The following is a 13627-nucleotide window of genomic DNA, read 5'->3' as shown; positions in this document are numbered from 1 at the left end:
CACCTCTCTCTATTTTTTCTTTTATGCCTGCTCAACCTCAGTAGGCAGATAGATATATTATGATAGATCATATTGTGCTTTCTTTGATACCAGTGGATGGTCAGACAGTTCATATGGGTCAGAGCCAAAACTCTCTTTTCCTCTTACAGAAACGGAATGAGCAGTCCCAGACAGCCCCCACTATTGTTCTAGGCAATGATTCATTATTTGAACTCTTTGTGATGCTGGATGTGTCACTTTCATCTGTCTCAGGCCACGGGACAGCACTGATAGCTCACTCCCAGAAAGAGTTGTGGAAACCCCTATGCTGGGTATCAGTCGGAACTGGTGGAGATAGTAATTATATTTGATGAGATGCCAAGGATCTGGGAATGGACTGATGGGAGATAAATCTGAATGGCTTCGACGGTTCCTGTCCTCCTCATGTCTAGTTAGCTTAGCAGAGAGCTGGCTCACCAGGTCTGAATTAATTCAACAGAAGGTTGATATCAGCTGAGGTTTTCCTTCTAAGGTTATTTCTTCAAACAGGGAACCTCCATTATTATATGGACACACAGATGTTTCCTGCCCTCCCACCTATACATATGTAGGCATTATAGGGTGCAGTCGTGCGGCACCCCAACCACCTGGCTTAAGCACTCTGAATGATAAGAGCTTGGGGGAGTCTGTAAATTCTACTACTCTATTGCTTGTGAGTTTGTCCCCAGTAACACTTATTGTATATATATATCGCATGGTACTTTTCCAGGGGCAGGTTGAAGAAGTTGGGGACTAACAGAGTTTGCTATCCTTTTCTCCTGTATCATACAGAGGTCTTTGTAAAGTGGGAAAGATTTCAGTCCACAAACTTCCTGCCCTTCTAACCACAGAAACACAAATCTGTTTGTGAAGAGAGTGGAGAACCCGAAACCATTTTTGTAACCTGTTAAAAGCTTACCTGGATGCTCTTCCCCATTCTCCTTTTTATTTTTAGCAATCTAAATTTATACAGGAAATGCAAATCCTGCTCATTAGTTATCTGTTCATTTATCGAAAATAAAATCTATCTTCTTGATCACGTTCACAGTTTGGTACAAGGGAGGAAGATTGCTGGATATGTTTATTTAGCTAACTTGAAACTAGAACCCTATGTACGTTCCAATAATAATACCAAAATTTACAAATTTCCAATTCCTTATCTATAATTATGACATCCACAAAACTCTGTAAAACCTTAAGTGTTTTTTTTTCTTCCCACTCATTTGGCAGCTAAGCTTGACCCAATATGAGTTAATCTGGAAACAAAACCTGTCATGAACTGACATGCCAGTTTTTAATCTCTCTTAATGTGAATGTTCAGATGTTGCATTGCTGAAATATTAATGTATTTTCCACAATTGCTATAAGTTTATTTTGTTAAAATATCCTTTTCTACGATTTCAGTTTGGTGCAGGTGGGGGAGTTGAGCAAGTGCCCCTGGTACTTTGTGAATCCAGTTCTAGGCTCTTTCACTTACTTGAGGCAAGTGATTTAGGCAAAGCCTTGGTTCTGCAGATATAAAATGGGGTGCACTGGTCACAGTTAGTTACTGTGAGGTGGAACTGAGATAACAGCAATATTTTATCTACTGTTTACCACAATGCCTGAAGCACAGTGAACTCTTAATACCTAGAAGCTGTTGTTGTGACAATGGTTTTGCTCATGTTAGCCAGAAACATATCACACACGAGTGGGACTGTACTGTGCATACTGCTCTGTAACTTGCTTTTTAAACTTAACACTATGTTGTTGACATGTTTCCATGTCAATAATTTGATCTTTGTGTGTTTTAATGGTTTTATAGTGTCATTTCTACTGACCCCTATACTGCATTTTCTCATCTACCACCCAGAAGTGCTTGCTGAAATGTGAATTTGAACATGTTCCAAACCTTCCCTGGCTCCTCTTCCCTTAGAGCAGGGGTGTCCAAACTGCGGCCCGTGGGCCAACTGCGGCCCACAATCCATTGTTAATTGACCCGCAGCAAATTCCAAAAATATATTTAGTTTACTTAAATAAACCAGGTGAGGCAATACGTACTTCACCTCGAGTGAGTGGGCTGGCTGTTTGTGTATTTTACCGCATACGGCGCTTGGTGAAAAATGTTGAAAAAAGTTTGGACACCCCTGTTCTAGAGGGTCAAGTCTAAACTTCAGTCATAGTCTGAGCACTCCACTTCCGCAGCATCAGCTGCTAAGTTCATCACCTTTTTTGTTGTTGTTGTTGTTCTACTTTAGGAATTCCAAGTAGTCTCAATTTCTGAAAAATTCCTTGTTATTTCTAATCATTGTATTTTTGCACTTTTTTGTTATGGCCTAAACGTCTTTCCACATTTACACATCTGGTGAATTGCTCACCCTCTAAGAGCCTGTACAGGTGAACGAACCCTTTCTTGCCTGAATGGACCGTCTCTCCTCATAATGCCTGTGCAGAGCTCTATCACGACGCTTAACTTATTGCATTGTGGCTTGAACTTCTCTTTATATGATGATGACCTTAAGGCTGAAAGGGCCTGAGAATGGGAAACATATCACTCATCTTTGGATTTCCGGAGTCTAGCGCACAGTATCACTAAGGAGGCACACATATTTTTGAATAAATGAAAAAAAAAAGATTATTTCTATATGTTGCACATACTTCTCTAATTCTATAATTCAGAAAGTAAGGAATTCGTTTTAAAAACATACCTATTTTCTCTAGTTAAAGATAATCTTGTTGAGGACCCATGCCAGATCTTCTGTGCTGCTGCTTGCTTGTTGTCTTGCACAGCACCTAACACAGAGTAGACAATGAAAAAGCGACAAATAGGACTAAACTTAACCACAAGGAGAAACATCTCAGAGAAGTAAGTAAATTCTCTAAAGTCATGCATTGAACCAGTTGAGAAGCTGAGGTTAGAATTCTGGTCTTTGGATTACCGGGAAGTACTTCTTCTTCTTTGCAGCTTCCTGTCTTCAGTTCTCAGCTGCCTGCTGACTATTTAAAGTGCCTACTGTCTCCTAGAGGTTTATTCAGCTCTTTGCTTATTCTCAGGTAGTATTTGAGTTTTAAAGGGAACTCTGTTTCTCTCTTTTTAGTCAACCCAAATTTCTCTCAAAGCAGGTGGCTTGCTGGGGTTTATTTTCTGCAGTTGTTACCTCAGGAATCTTTGGAAACATCTCTGCAATTGCCCAATAATTAAATAAAGCAGCTGCAGTAATCTATCAACACAACCTAGAATTTTATATTGGATTTATTCTCACCACAGAGTCTGACTTCCACATCATCAGTACTGCTGTTCAGGTGGGAGAAGAAAATATTGGGAAATTTAAGTCTCCTTTAGTTTTCTCTTTCCTCATTTTCTCTGGGTATATTTAAACCAGTGCAGGAGGGGTGGGCACTGGAGTTAAGGGATGGCCAGAAGACGGTCTCCTCTGTCTTCACCTTCTGCCTCTCTATAGCTAGGAACCTTATGCCTGTTTCTCTATCATAACCCCCCACTGCTTCTCCTTCTCCCCCTCCTTCTGTTTGCATTTGTGACAGCAGTGTCAAAATTAGCATTATTTATTCTGGAAATATCTGGCCCAGAAAAGATTCATAGGTTAGGAAAACATAAACTTTGGTAGCCCCGGCTGAGAGTGGAAGATGGTGCCCCATGTCTCCGGCATGTGGTCCACAAGGACAGCCACGTGGTCCATCACATCGTCCACCAGAATCATCAGTCTACTTCGTTCACTTTCTTCTTCTCTGTGGATCAAAGCAAATTCTGCTTTCAACCTGTCCACAATGTTACCCTTTTGGCTCCCCCTGTATCAGGTGAAACGATAACACAGCTTCTCCACTTCGCAATGTTTTCCCCAATCCACTGCAGGACTGCGGGCTCCGCATACAAATCATCCACAGGAATATCAAAGAATCCCTGTATGCAGGTCCATCATGAGGTTGTGGTACCCCCAGCCACCGAGAGCATTTGGGATGCAAGTTTTGCATAAAATGGAGCACGGCTCTTGTCCTTTTTATCTTGTCGGGTGTATGGAAAATACATGGTCATTGCGTTCACCTTGGATAACGATACAGTCGTGTAGGTTGTCGTTAATTCCTTTGCAGCCACTTTGGATGATTTAGACACCTGCTCCTCTCACACTTTTTGTTAATGTCGACTCTGGTATCCTGGTTGCTGAGCTCCTAACTGGCGGGCATCCATGCACCCGCATGGGTCCTGATGCCAGCTGCCACTGAAGGGAATGTGTTGGACACGGTCAGGTGCGGTCCTCAAGGGTACGTGGTGCAGGTGGTGGTGGCTGCTGCGGCACCGGGATTAAATATTTTAAGCTCCAAATACTTTGGTTTCGTCTTGCTCAAAAAGTGTAGTTGAAATCAAGCTTACAACTCACAACAGAATTTGAGGTATTTGAGAGTAGACGATGATTGTTGACCCAAGTGTCCTTGAGAATGCAAAGCACTGGGCTGGTATTTTCCTTTGTTACAAAGATAAAGGAGAAGGTTGGGAGAGTTTATGTGTCAGTTCCCATAAAGGGAGGGAGAACAAAGAGCATTAGCCATGTGGGATGGAGGTACTGCTTAAGCCAATTGTGGACATTCTCTGTATCTTGTCACCATAAAATAGATTTTCTGGCTTATTTATTTACTAAGGAGGGCAAGAAGCTTTTCTGTGCTACATTGCATTTAATTTTAAAGGCAATTTTTTTTAATCTTTGTAGTCTAATCTTCAGTTAAAATTTTAAAATATAGTTGGTATACAATATTATAGTAGTTTCAGGTGTACAATATAGTGATTCAACATTTATATACCTAACAGTGTGATCACCACATGGAATCTAGCGATCATCTATCACTGTGCAAACTTATCACAATACTATTGACCATATTCCCTTTCGCCTTTTCCACCCATCCCCCCCCGTGACGATCAGTTTGATCTCTGTACATCTGTTTTTGTTTTGTTAGTTAATTTGTTTTTTCAGATTCCCCAATACAAGTGAAAGAATATGGTACTTTTCGTTCTCTGACTTGTTTCACTTAGCTTAGCTTAATACCTTCTAGGTCATTTATGTTGTTGGAAATGGCAAGATTTCATTCTTTTTTATTGCTGAGTAATATAACATTGCATATATGTACCATATCTGCTTTACCCATTCATCTATCAATGGACACCTAGGTTGCTTCCATATCTTGGCTATTGTAAATAATGCTGCAGTGAAAATAGGGGTGCATATATCTTTTCAAATTAGTGGTTTTATTTTCTTTGGCTAAGTATCCAGAGGTAGAATTTCTGGGTTGTATGGTAGATCTATTTTTAGTTGTTTGAGGACTCTCCATGCTATTTTCCATAGCCGCTGCACCAATTTGCAGTCTCATCAACAATATACAAGGGTTCCCTTTTCTCCATATCGTTGCGAGCACACGTTATTTGTTGACTTTTTGATAATAGCCATTTTGACTGGTGTGAGGTGGTATCTAATTGTGGTTTTGATTTGCATTTTTCTAAGGATTAATGATGTTAAGCATCTTTTCATATGTCTGTTGGCCTTCTGTAAGACTTCTTTGGAGAAGTGTCTCTTCATGTCCACTGCCCACTTTTTAATTGGATTTTTGTTGTTGTTGTTGTTATTGAGTTATATGAATTCCTTATATATTTTGGATATCAACCGCTTATTGGATATATCATTTGTGAATATCTTCTCCCATTTAGAAGGTTGTGTTTTCATTTTGTTGATGGTTTCCTTTGTTGTGTAGAAGATTTTTAGTTTGATGAAATCCCATTTGTTTCTTTTTGCTGTTGTTTCTCTTGCTTGAGAGGACATATCCATAAAGATATTACTAAGACTGATGTCAAATAGTTTGCTACCTATGTTTTCTTATAGATGCTTTATGGTTTCAGGTCTTATATTTAAGTCTTTAATTCATTTTGAGTTCGTTTTTCTATATGGTAAAAGACAGTGGTCCAATTTCATTTTTTTTGCACGTATCTGTCCAATTTTCCCAACACCACTTGTTGAAGAGAATGTAATTTCTCCATTGTCTATTCTTGCCTCCTTTGTTGTAGATTGACCATATAAGCACAGGTTTGTTTCTGAGCTCTCTATTTTGTTCCATTGATCTATGTGTCTGTTTTTTGTGCCAGTACCATACTGTTTGATTATCATAGCTTTGCAGTATAGTCTGAAATCAGAGAGCATGGTACTTCCAACTTTGTTCTTCATTCTCAAGATTGCTTTGGCTGTTTGTGGTCTTTTGTGATTCCATATAAATTTTAGGATTATTTGCTCTAGTTCTGAGTGGAATGTCATTAGTATTTTGACATGGATTGCATTGAATATGTAGATAGCTTTGGCTATTATGGCCATTTTAACAATATTAATCCTTCCAATCCATGAGCATGGTATATTCTTCCATTTATTTGTGTCTGCTTCAATTTCTTTCTTTAATGCTTACAGTTTTCAGAGTGCAGGTCTTTCACCTCTTCAGTTAAGTTTATTCCTAGGTATTTTAATCTTTTTGATGCAATTGCAAATTGTTTCCCTTGTTTCTCCCTCTGTTTGCTTACAGCTGAACATCAGAAAGCTTTGAGTTATTTTCTGGCATTTTTCAGTTATACATACCAAAACAACACACGCATGCACGCACGCAGACACACAGACACACACACACAAACCAAAAAATGCTGGTCAACAGACTTTTATTGAAGAATGTCTTCTGTGTGTCAGGAGAACTGAGTACTGGGGTTACAGATGACAGAAGACAAACCTCACCCTCGCGAGGCTAACTATTCTGAGAGGCGGATAGACAGAAAGTACACAATTCCAATACATGATAGCAAAAACAAAGACAGATGTGCACAGGTATTTGGGTGCCACAAGAAGTTTTTTTCTTTTTTGTTTTAAGTTTATTGGGGTGACAATTGTTAGTAAAATTACATAGATTTCAGGTGTACAATTCTGTATTACATCATCTATAAATCCCAATGTGTGTTCACCACCCCGTCACTTCTCCTTCCCTCACCATATATTTGATCCCCCTTACCCTCATCTCCCACCCCTCTCCCCCCTTACCCTCTGGTAACCACTAAACTATTGTCTGTGTCTATGAGTTTTTGTTTCTCATTTGTTTGTCTTGTTCTTTTGTTGTTTTTGGTTTATGTACCATGTATCAGTGAAATCACATGGTTCTCTGCTTTTTCGGTCTGACTTATTTCGCTTAGCATTATACTCTCAAGATCCATCCATGTTGTCACAAATGGTCCTATTTCATCTTTTCTTACCACCGAATAGTATTCCATTGTGTATATATACCACAATAAATTTTTTAATAGCTAACATAGTGACATGAGTTAGATCTAAAAATTTCTCCAATTGTCAGCTCTTCAAGCTGCATTCTATTTTAGCCTGACTAAATTGAGAAAAGAAAAGTCAGATGGCTTTACTAATAAAGAAAACAGGAGAATTTTCAAGCCTTCTAATGTTCTAAGAAAGTTCTCCATGTTCACCATAATTTATTTTACAGGTCTGCTAGTTTAGAAGCATTTTATTTTCCCTTTTACTAGTCACGTAGTTATTTTAAATGCATTGTGTAGTTTTTGTAAAGCACTTTGCTCTAGGTGATCTCACAGGTTTGTACCATGTGGTGCTTGTATGTGGCTGCAAGTTCATAGGTAACTGCTGAGCTGAGTCCAGCTGAACAGAATTGAATTCCTGATCATTTGTGTAATGTGAGCCATAACTTGACTATTAAAGGTCATTCAAATCCCAGCTTTGTCACCAACCTGCTGCGTGACTTTACACAAGTCACTGAAACCTCTATGCCCTAGCTTCGTTATTGCTAAAGTCGGGATTATAATGGTCCTTGCTTTATGAGGCAGTGAGAGTTGACATAATACATGTTAACACTTAGAACAATGCCAGCACATGAGTGTTATCAGCTATTAATAACAGAGAAAATAAAAACCTGATGAAAATGAATCACCTTAGGATAAGGCTTTTAATATTCTTACAGATAATTCTCATCCAACTTGTACCTTAATGGATCAGGTTATCTGCAAGAAGAGAAGCCTGCTTAATGGATACCCCATAGAGTAATTTTTCTTTCTCTCTTGTACCATTTAAACACCTGGCATTTTTCCATAATCAAACCTGCACTGGAGCAGAGAGCAATCTTTCTACCTCAACCTGATCACTTATTAATTTCCATTCATAGGGGAAAACACTCTTGACAACACATTTTAATCTTGGATTTTACCTAGAGCTACGTATGATTTTCAATTTCCTTAATTAATGAATGCATTTAGTAGATTCAATACCAAATGAAAAAAACAAAGACACATTTGAGTGACACTGAATCAGAGATGGCAGCCGAGAGGGGCTGCCTGCCACTGGAAACTTTATTTAGAGACTCCAGCCCTTGAGTATCATCCTGCTGAGGGACACACTGAAGCTGTCTGCTTCATCTCCCTATGCTGGGGGCTGCCACGTGTGATATGCAGCATATCCATTTTATTTCTACTGGAATCTGTTGGAGGTGATGACTAATTTACTTGATGTTTGAATTTTTATAAGGAGGAAACTTAAAACTAGGGATCTGAAGATTTCTTACCAGCAAGAACAAGTCTGTCACCTGTCCCTCTATCTGTCTTTATCAATAATATATCGTCATGGGTCAAATTAATTACTGGGAGATTACTGAGTCCATTTTATAGCTCAAATGAGCATTTTCCATTTCCTATAATAAACATCTTACGACTTAAGTAAACAAATAGTTTTCTAAAACAAGCATGGTTTATAAGTAAAAGTGGCTAAATTTTCACTTTTACAAATTTTGTTGCTTTTTATTAACTATCAATAAACCTAGTGTCTTAGTCTGTTCAGGCTGCCGTAACAAAATACCATAGACTGGCTGGCTTAAGCAATAGATATTTATTTCTCACAGTTCTGGATACTGGAAGCCCAAGATCAGGGTGCTAGCATGGTCAGACCTGGTGAGGACTTTCTTCCTGGCTTGTGGTTTTCTTTATGATTATTCTGCTTAGGCATTATTAAATATCTTGGATTTGAGGTAAACATCTTTACATCAAATTTTAAATGTTTTGGCCATCATTTCTTCAAAATTTTTTTTACCCTCTCTTTTTTGAGACTCCAACTACAGGACCATTCAATATTGTCTCAAAGGATACTGATGCTATGTTTATTTAATTCTCTGTCCTTCATTCTGGATAATTTCTCTTGCTATGCATTCAGGTTCAATGATCTGTTCTTCTGCAGTATTTAATATACTGCTAATTCATCCAGTGTATTTTTTTTAAGTTCAGATATATTTTTAATCACTGGAAGTTCCATTTGGATGTAGTGTAAATCTTCAATTTTTCTTTTTATCATGCTCATGGTTTCCTCAACCTTCTTTACCACATAGAGTATAATTATAATAGTTATTAATATTTTAACATTATTTTCTGTGATTTCCTTCATCTATATTACATGTGCGTATGTTTCCACTGATTGAGTTTTCTCTTGGTTGTGCATCATACTTGCCTGCTTTTTGTGTGGCTGGTACTTTTTTATTGAATGCTGGACATTGTGAATTTTATGTTGTTGTTTGCTGGATTTGCTGTAATTCTTTAGATATTTTTGGGCTTTGTTGTGAGATGCCACTAAGTTACTTAGAATTAGTTTGATACTTTCAAGAATATTAAAATAATCTTTGTTAGAGGTAGTATAGACCTCAGTACCCTTATTATTACTCTACTGGATTCCCTGGACATTTGAAAATCATCTTTCCACTCTAGCTGGTGGGATGTGAACTATTCCCAGACCTGTTGTAAGCCGTGAGGATTTTTAAAAATATTTTTAGTGGTTATTTCCCTGGTCTTGGTAGTTTTCTTATACGCATGCACAGTTCTGAACTCGGCCAAAGACTCAAGGGGACTTCTTTGCAGATATCTGGAATTTCCTATATAGATTTCTCCTCTCTGGTACTTTTTTCTACAAAGTAGCTACCTTGGTCCAATTTAGCTGCCTTGTCTCCCCTCTCCCCCATATTTGATCTCTATTTCCTCAACTTAGCTAGAATGCTGGGTTCTATTTGTATTCCCCTCCTTGTGCTGTACCCTGGAAGCTGCTTGCAGGCAGTAGTAAGCTCGTGCAATCATAGGGCTTATCTTGTTGGCTTCCTTTATCTCAGGAATCATAGATCTGTGTTGCTTGCTGTCCAATGTCTGAAAAATATTGTTATAAATATTTTTAAATGAATAATGGATATCCTCTCCAAATATTTTTGTCTGGTCTAGTTTTCTAGCTGTTTAAAGCAAGAGGATAAATCTGTTCCATGTTGCTCCATCTTGGCTGGATGAAGTCTTCTATCTAGATTTTAAGATTATAGAAACTGCCCTAACTTTCATTTTATTTATATGCCTACATGTTTGAAGGATAAGTATGAGAAACTAGATAATATATAGCTTGCTATAGTATGGACAATTAATTTAAAATTATAGATTAATTTATGAGGAATTCTCAGAGATTAGATAAGACATATATAAATATGAGAACCAGGCAAGGAGCCTGAATTTTTTTTAGAATCTTAAGTAATATCAGTAAAAGAATAAGAGTTTTATGATCAACATAATTAATAAAACATACATAATATAATATAATTTCCTAGTTACGTTTTTTTTTTTTTAATTCTCTTTTCTTTTTTTTTTCTTTTTGAGATTTTATTGGGGAAGTAGAACAGGATTTTATTGGGGAACAGTGTGTACTTTCAGGATTTTTTTCCAAGTCAAGTTTTTGTCCTTCAATCGCAGCTCAGCTCCAGGTCCAGATGTCATTGTTAGTTGCAGGGGGCACATTCCAACATCCCTTGCGGGAGTCCAATCAGCAACCTTGTGGTTGAGAGGAGCATTCCAACCAACTGAGCCATCCGGGAGCTCAGCGGCAGCTCAGCTCAAGGTGCCATGCTCAATCTTAGTTGCAGGGGGCAGAGCCCACCATCCCTTGTGAAAGTTGAGGAGTCAAAATGTCAACCTTGTGGTTGAGAGCCCAGTGGCCCATGTGGGAATTGAACTGGCAGCCTTCCATATTAGGAGCATAGAGCTCCAACCACCTGAGCCACCAGGCTGGCCCCTAGTTATGGTTTTGATGCTTTCGGTGGTAATGTATTTTCACTCACAAAAATTAATACCATGATACTTTATTTCATTAAAAAATTTTTCCTTGAAGGTCACTAGAAGCATAGTGACAGAAACTGTGTCCTAGATTCATTATAGGTATCCTATCGTATTTTCTCACTAATACAAAGGGATCTAGCATATATTTTTACTACCGATTATTTCCATTTCTTACTTCTTAAGATCATATGGCATTTTACTCCTTCCATCTGACAACTTTTTCCTCATGAAAAAAGATCTGTTTTCTTTTTGACAACCAAGTATGATGCATAACCAGGAGAAAATTCAATCAATAAAAACATACTCACATGTGATGTAGATAAAAGAACTAGCAGAAAAGCATGTTAAAATAGCTATTATAATTATACTCATGTGGTAAAGGTTGAGAAAACCATGAGCATAATAATACAAGTCTTTTATGGATATTGAAAAACTGATTCTAAAGTTTATATGGAAAGCAAAAGATCGAGAATAGCCAACATGATATTAAAGAAGAAGAGCAAAATGGGAGGACTGATGTTACTTGACTTCAACAATTAACATAAAGCTACATTAATCAAGACAGTATGTTATTTTCAAAAGAATAGACAAATAGATCAATGGAACAGAAATAGAGCCCATAGATATAGTCAATTAATCTTTGACAAAAGAGCAAAAGCAATACAATGGAGCAAAGATAGTCTTTTCAACAAATAGTACTGGAACAACTGGACATCCACATGTAAAAAAAAATCTAGATACAGACCTTGTACACTTCACAATAATTAACTCAAAATAGATCATAGACCTAAATATAAAATGCAAAACTATAAAACTCCTGGAAGATAAAATAGGAGAAAACCAAGGTGGCATTGGATATGGTGATGATTTTTTAGATACAACACCAAAGACAGGATCCATGAAAGAAATAATAAGTGGACTTCAATAAAATTTTAAAAATTCTGCTCTGTGAAAGACAATATCAAGAGAATAAAACGACAAGCCATAGACTGGGTGGGAAATTTACAAAAGACATATCTCAGAGAGATCCAGTCAAGATGGTAAAGTAGGTAAATGCTGTGCCTACCTCCTCTTGTGACCACATTAAAATTACAACTAAACTACAGAACAACCATCATTGAGAATCACCTGAAGTCTAGCTGAACCGAAGCCCTACAACTAACGACATACAGAAGAAGCCACCTTGAGACTGGTAGGAGGGGCAGAGACGTGGAACAGGCTGGTCCCACACCCTCATGTAACTATTAAAAAGCAGGAGGAATATCTCAGCTGTGGAGATCCTTCCTCCAGAGGAGCAAGGGGTTCCAGCCCCACACCAGGCTTCCCTGCCCAGGGTTTCAGTACTGGGGAAAGAAGTCCCCATAACTTCTGTCTATGAAAACCAGCAGATATTGTGGCTGGGTCAAATGAAGAGTGACTGCAGCCCCGCTGTTCCTCTTAAAGGGTCCATGCACAGACTTACTCACTTACAGACTCACTGGCTCTGATCTCCAGCACTGGTGCAGCACCTTGAAAGGTGCCAGAGACAAATGGGGTAGAACTGAATTGTCTGGCTTCACGCAAGGGCTGTAGGGACATCTTTCTCCTGAATGGAGGAACTGGTGGAAGCCCTTGGTCTTTGTTGAGCCCTAACCCCCTCCTGGCATGCAGACACTGGCGGCTGCCATAGCTGAGTCTCCATTAACCTGACTAACATCATTTGCTCACTCTGCTCTGGTGAGTCTGTGAGACCCCCCCACCCCACCCAAATTTCAGGCACACCCAAGCTGCTTCCAGTGGCTTTTCCATATAAATAGCCTGTCTTGACTCATGCTGTGGACTGCCCTAAAATTTCTCACAGGTTCACAAAACCCAAACAAGCAGCATCTGGTTTTGTCATGTCCCTACCTTTGGCTGAACAGCCATAAGTCCAGCACTAGTGAGAGCCAGCCTTGGTTCGCAGCTTGGCTTCTTGAGTTACCGCCAAGCCCAACACAGGTGGCAGCCATCTGCAAATTGCTTTGTGGCTTATGCCAGGTGGCCCTGGGCAGGGCAAAAGCTACAGTTGAACTTGGCCAGTGGTGGGGCCCCTCCCAGGAGGCCCCCAGGGCTGGCATGCCAGTGGCCAGCTTTGGAAAAGCAAGAGCACCACCTGGCTGCCTCAAAGGATGACACACCCAAAGGGTAGACTGTGCAGGCACCAGAGCCCTGCTAAAGTGAATCCTGCTCCATAGGATCAGCCCCTGCACAACAGTTGCTGAAATGTAGTCAGAGCTAGTCCTCACAATCAGTGAACCTGAGGGTTAATTCCTCCGACTGATATGCAAACAGTACCCAAGGTTCAACTACGACAGGAGTGCACACACAACCCACACAAAGGACACACCTGGAGCTCACCAGGGAGACTGTACCTCAGACCCCCACAAGACATCTACTACATAAGGCAGCTCTACTAAGACGCAGAAACATAGCAGCCCTACC

The 13627-nt window shown here is 39.1% G+C and overlaps 1 long non-coding RNA gene and 1 pseudogene across 2 annotated transcripts in view; both read right to left on the bottom strand.

Moving 5' to 3' along the window:
* The window catches only part of LOC141569158 (uncharacterized), a 52033-nt gene that overhangs the window by 28747 nt on the left and 9659 nt on the right, over positions 1 to 13627 (bottom strand). For both annotated transcript variants that reach the window (XR_016022352.1, XR_016022351.1), the window contains exon 2: positions 2706 to 2790. This is a non-coding gene — a long non-coding RNA (uncharacterized LOC141569158). The remainder of the gene's footprint in view (positions 1 to 2705; positions 2791 to 13627) is intronic.
* On the bottom strand, positions 3485 to 4504 carry LOC148757275 (ribose-phosphate pyrophosphokinase 2 pseudogene; annotated as a pseudogene).

The sequence above is a fragment of the Rhinolophus sinicus genome, chromosome 9, assembly GCF_057876585.1.
Source record: "Rhinolophus sinicus isolate RSI-liver-muscle chromosome 9, RSI-T2T, whole genome shotgun sequence".
In the NCBI taxonomy this organism is placed as follows: Eukaryota; Metazoa; Chordata; class Mammalia; order Chiroptera; family Rhinolophidae; genus Rhinolophus; species Rhinolophus sinicus.
Note: the sequence above shows the minus strand (reverse complement) of the source record. Positions and strands in the feature narration are given on the sequence as shown.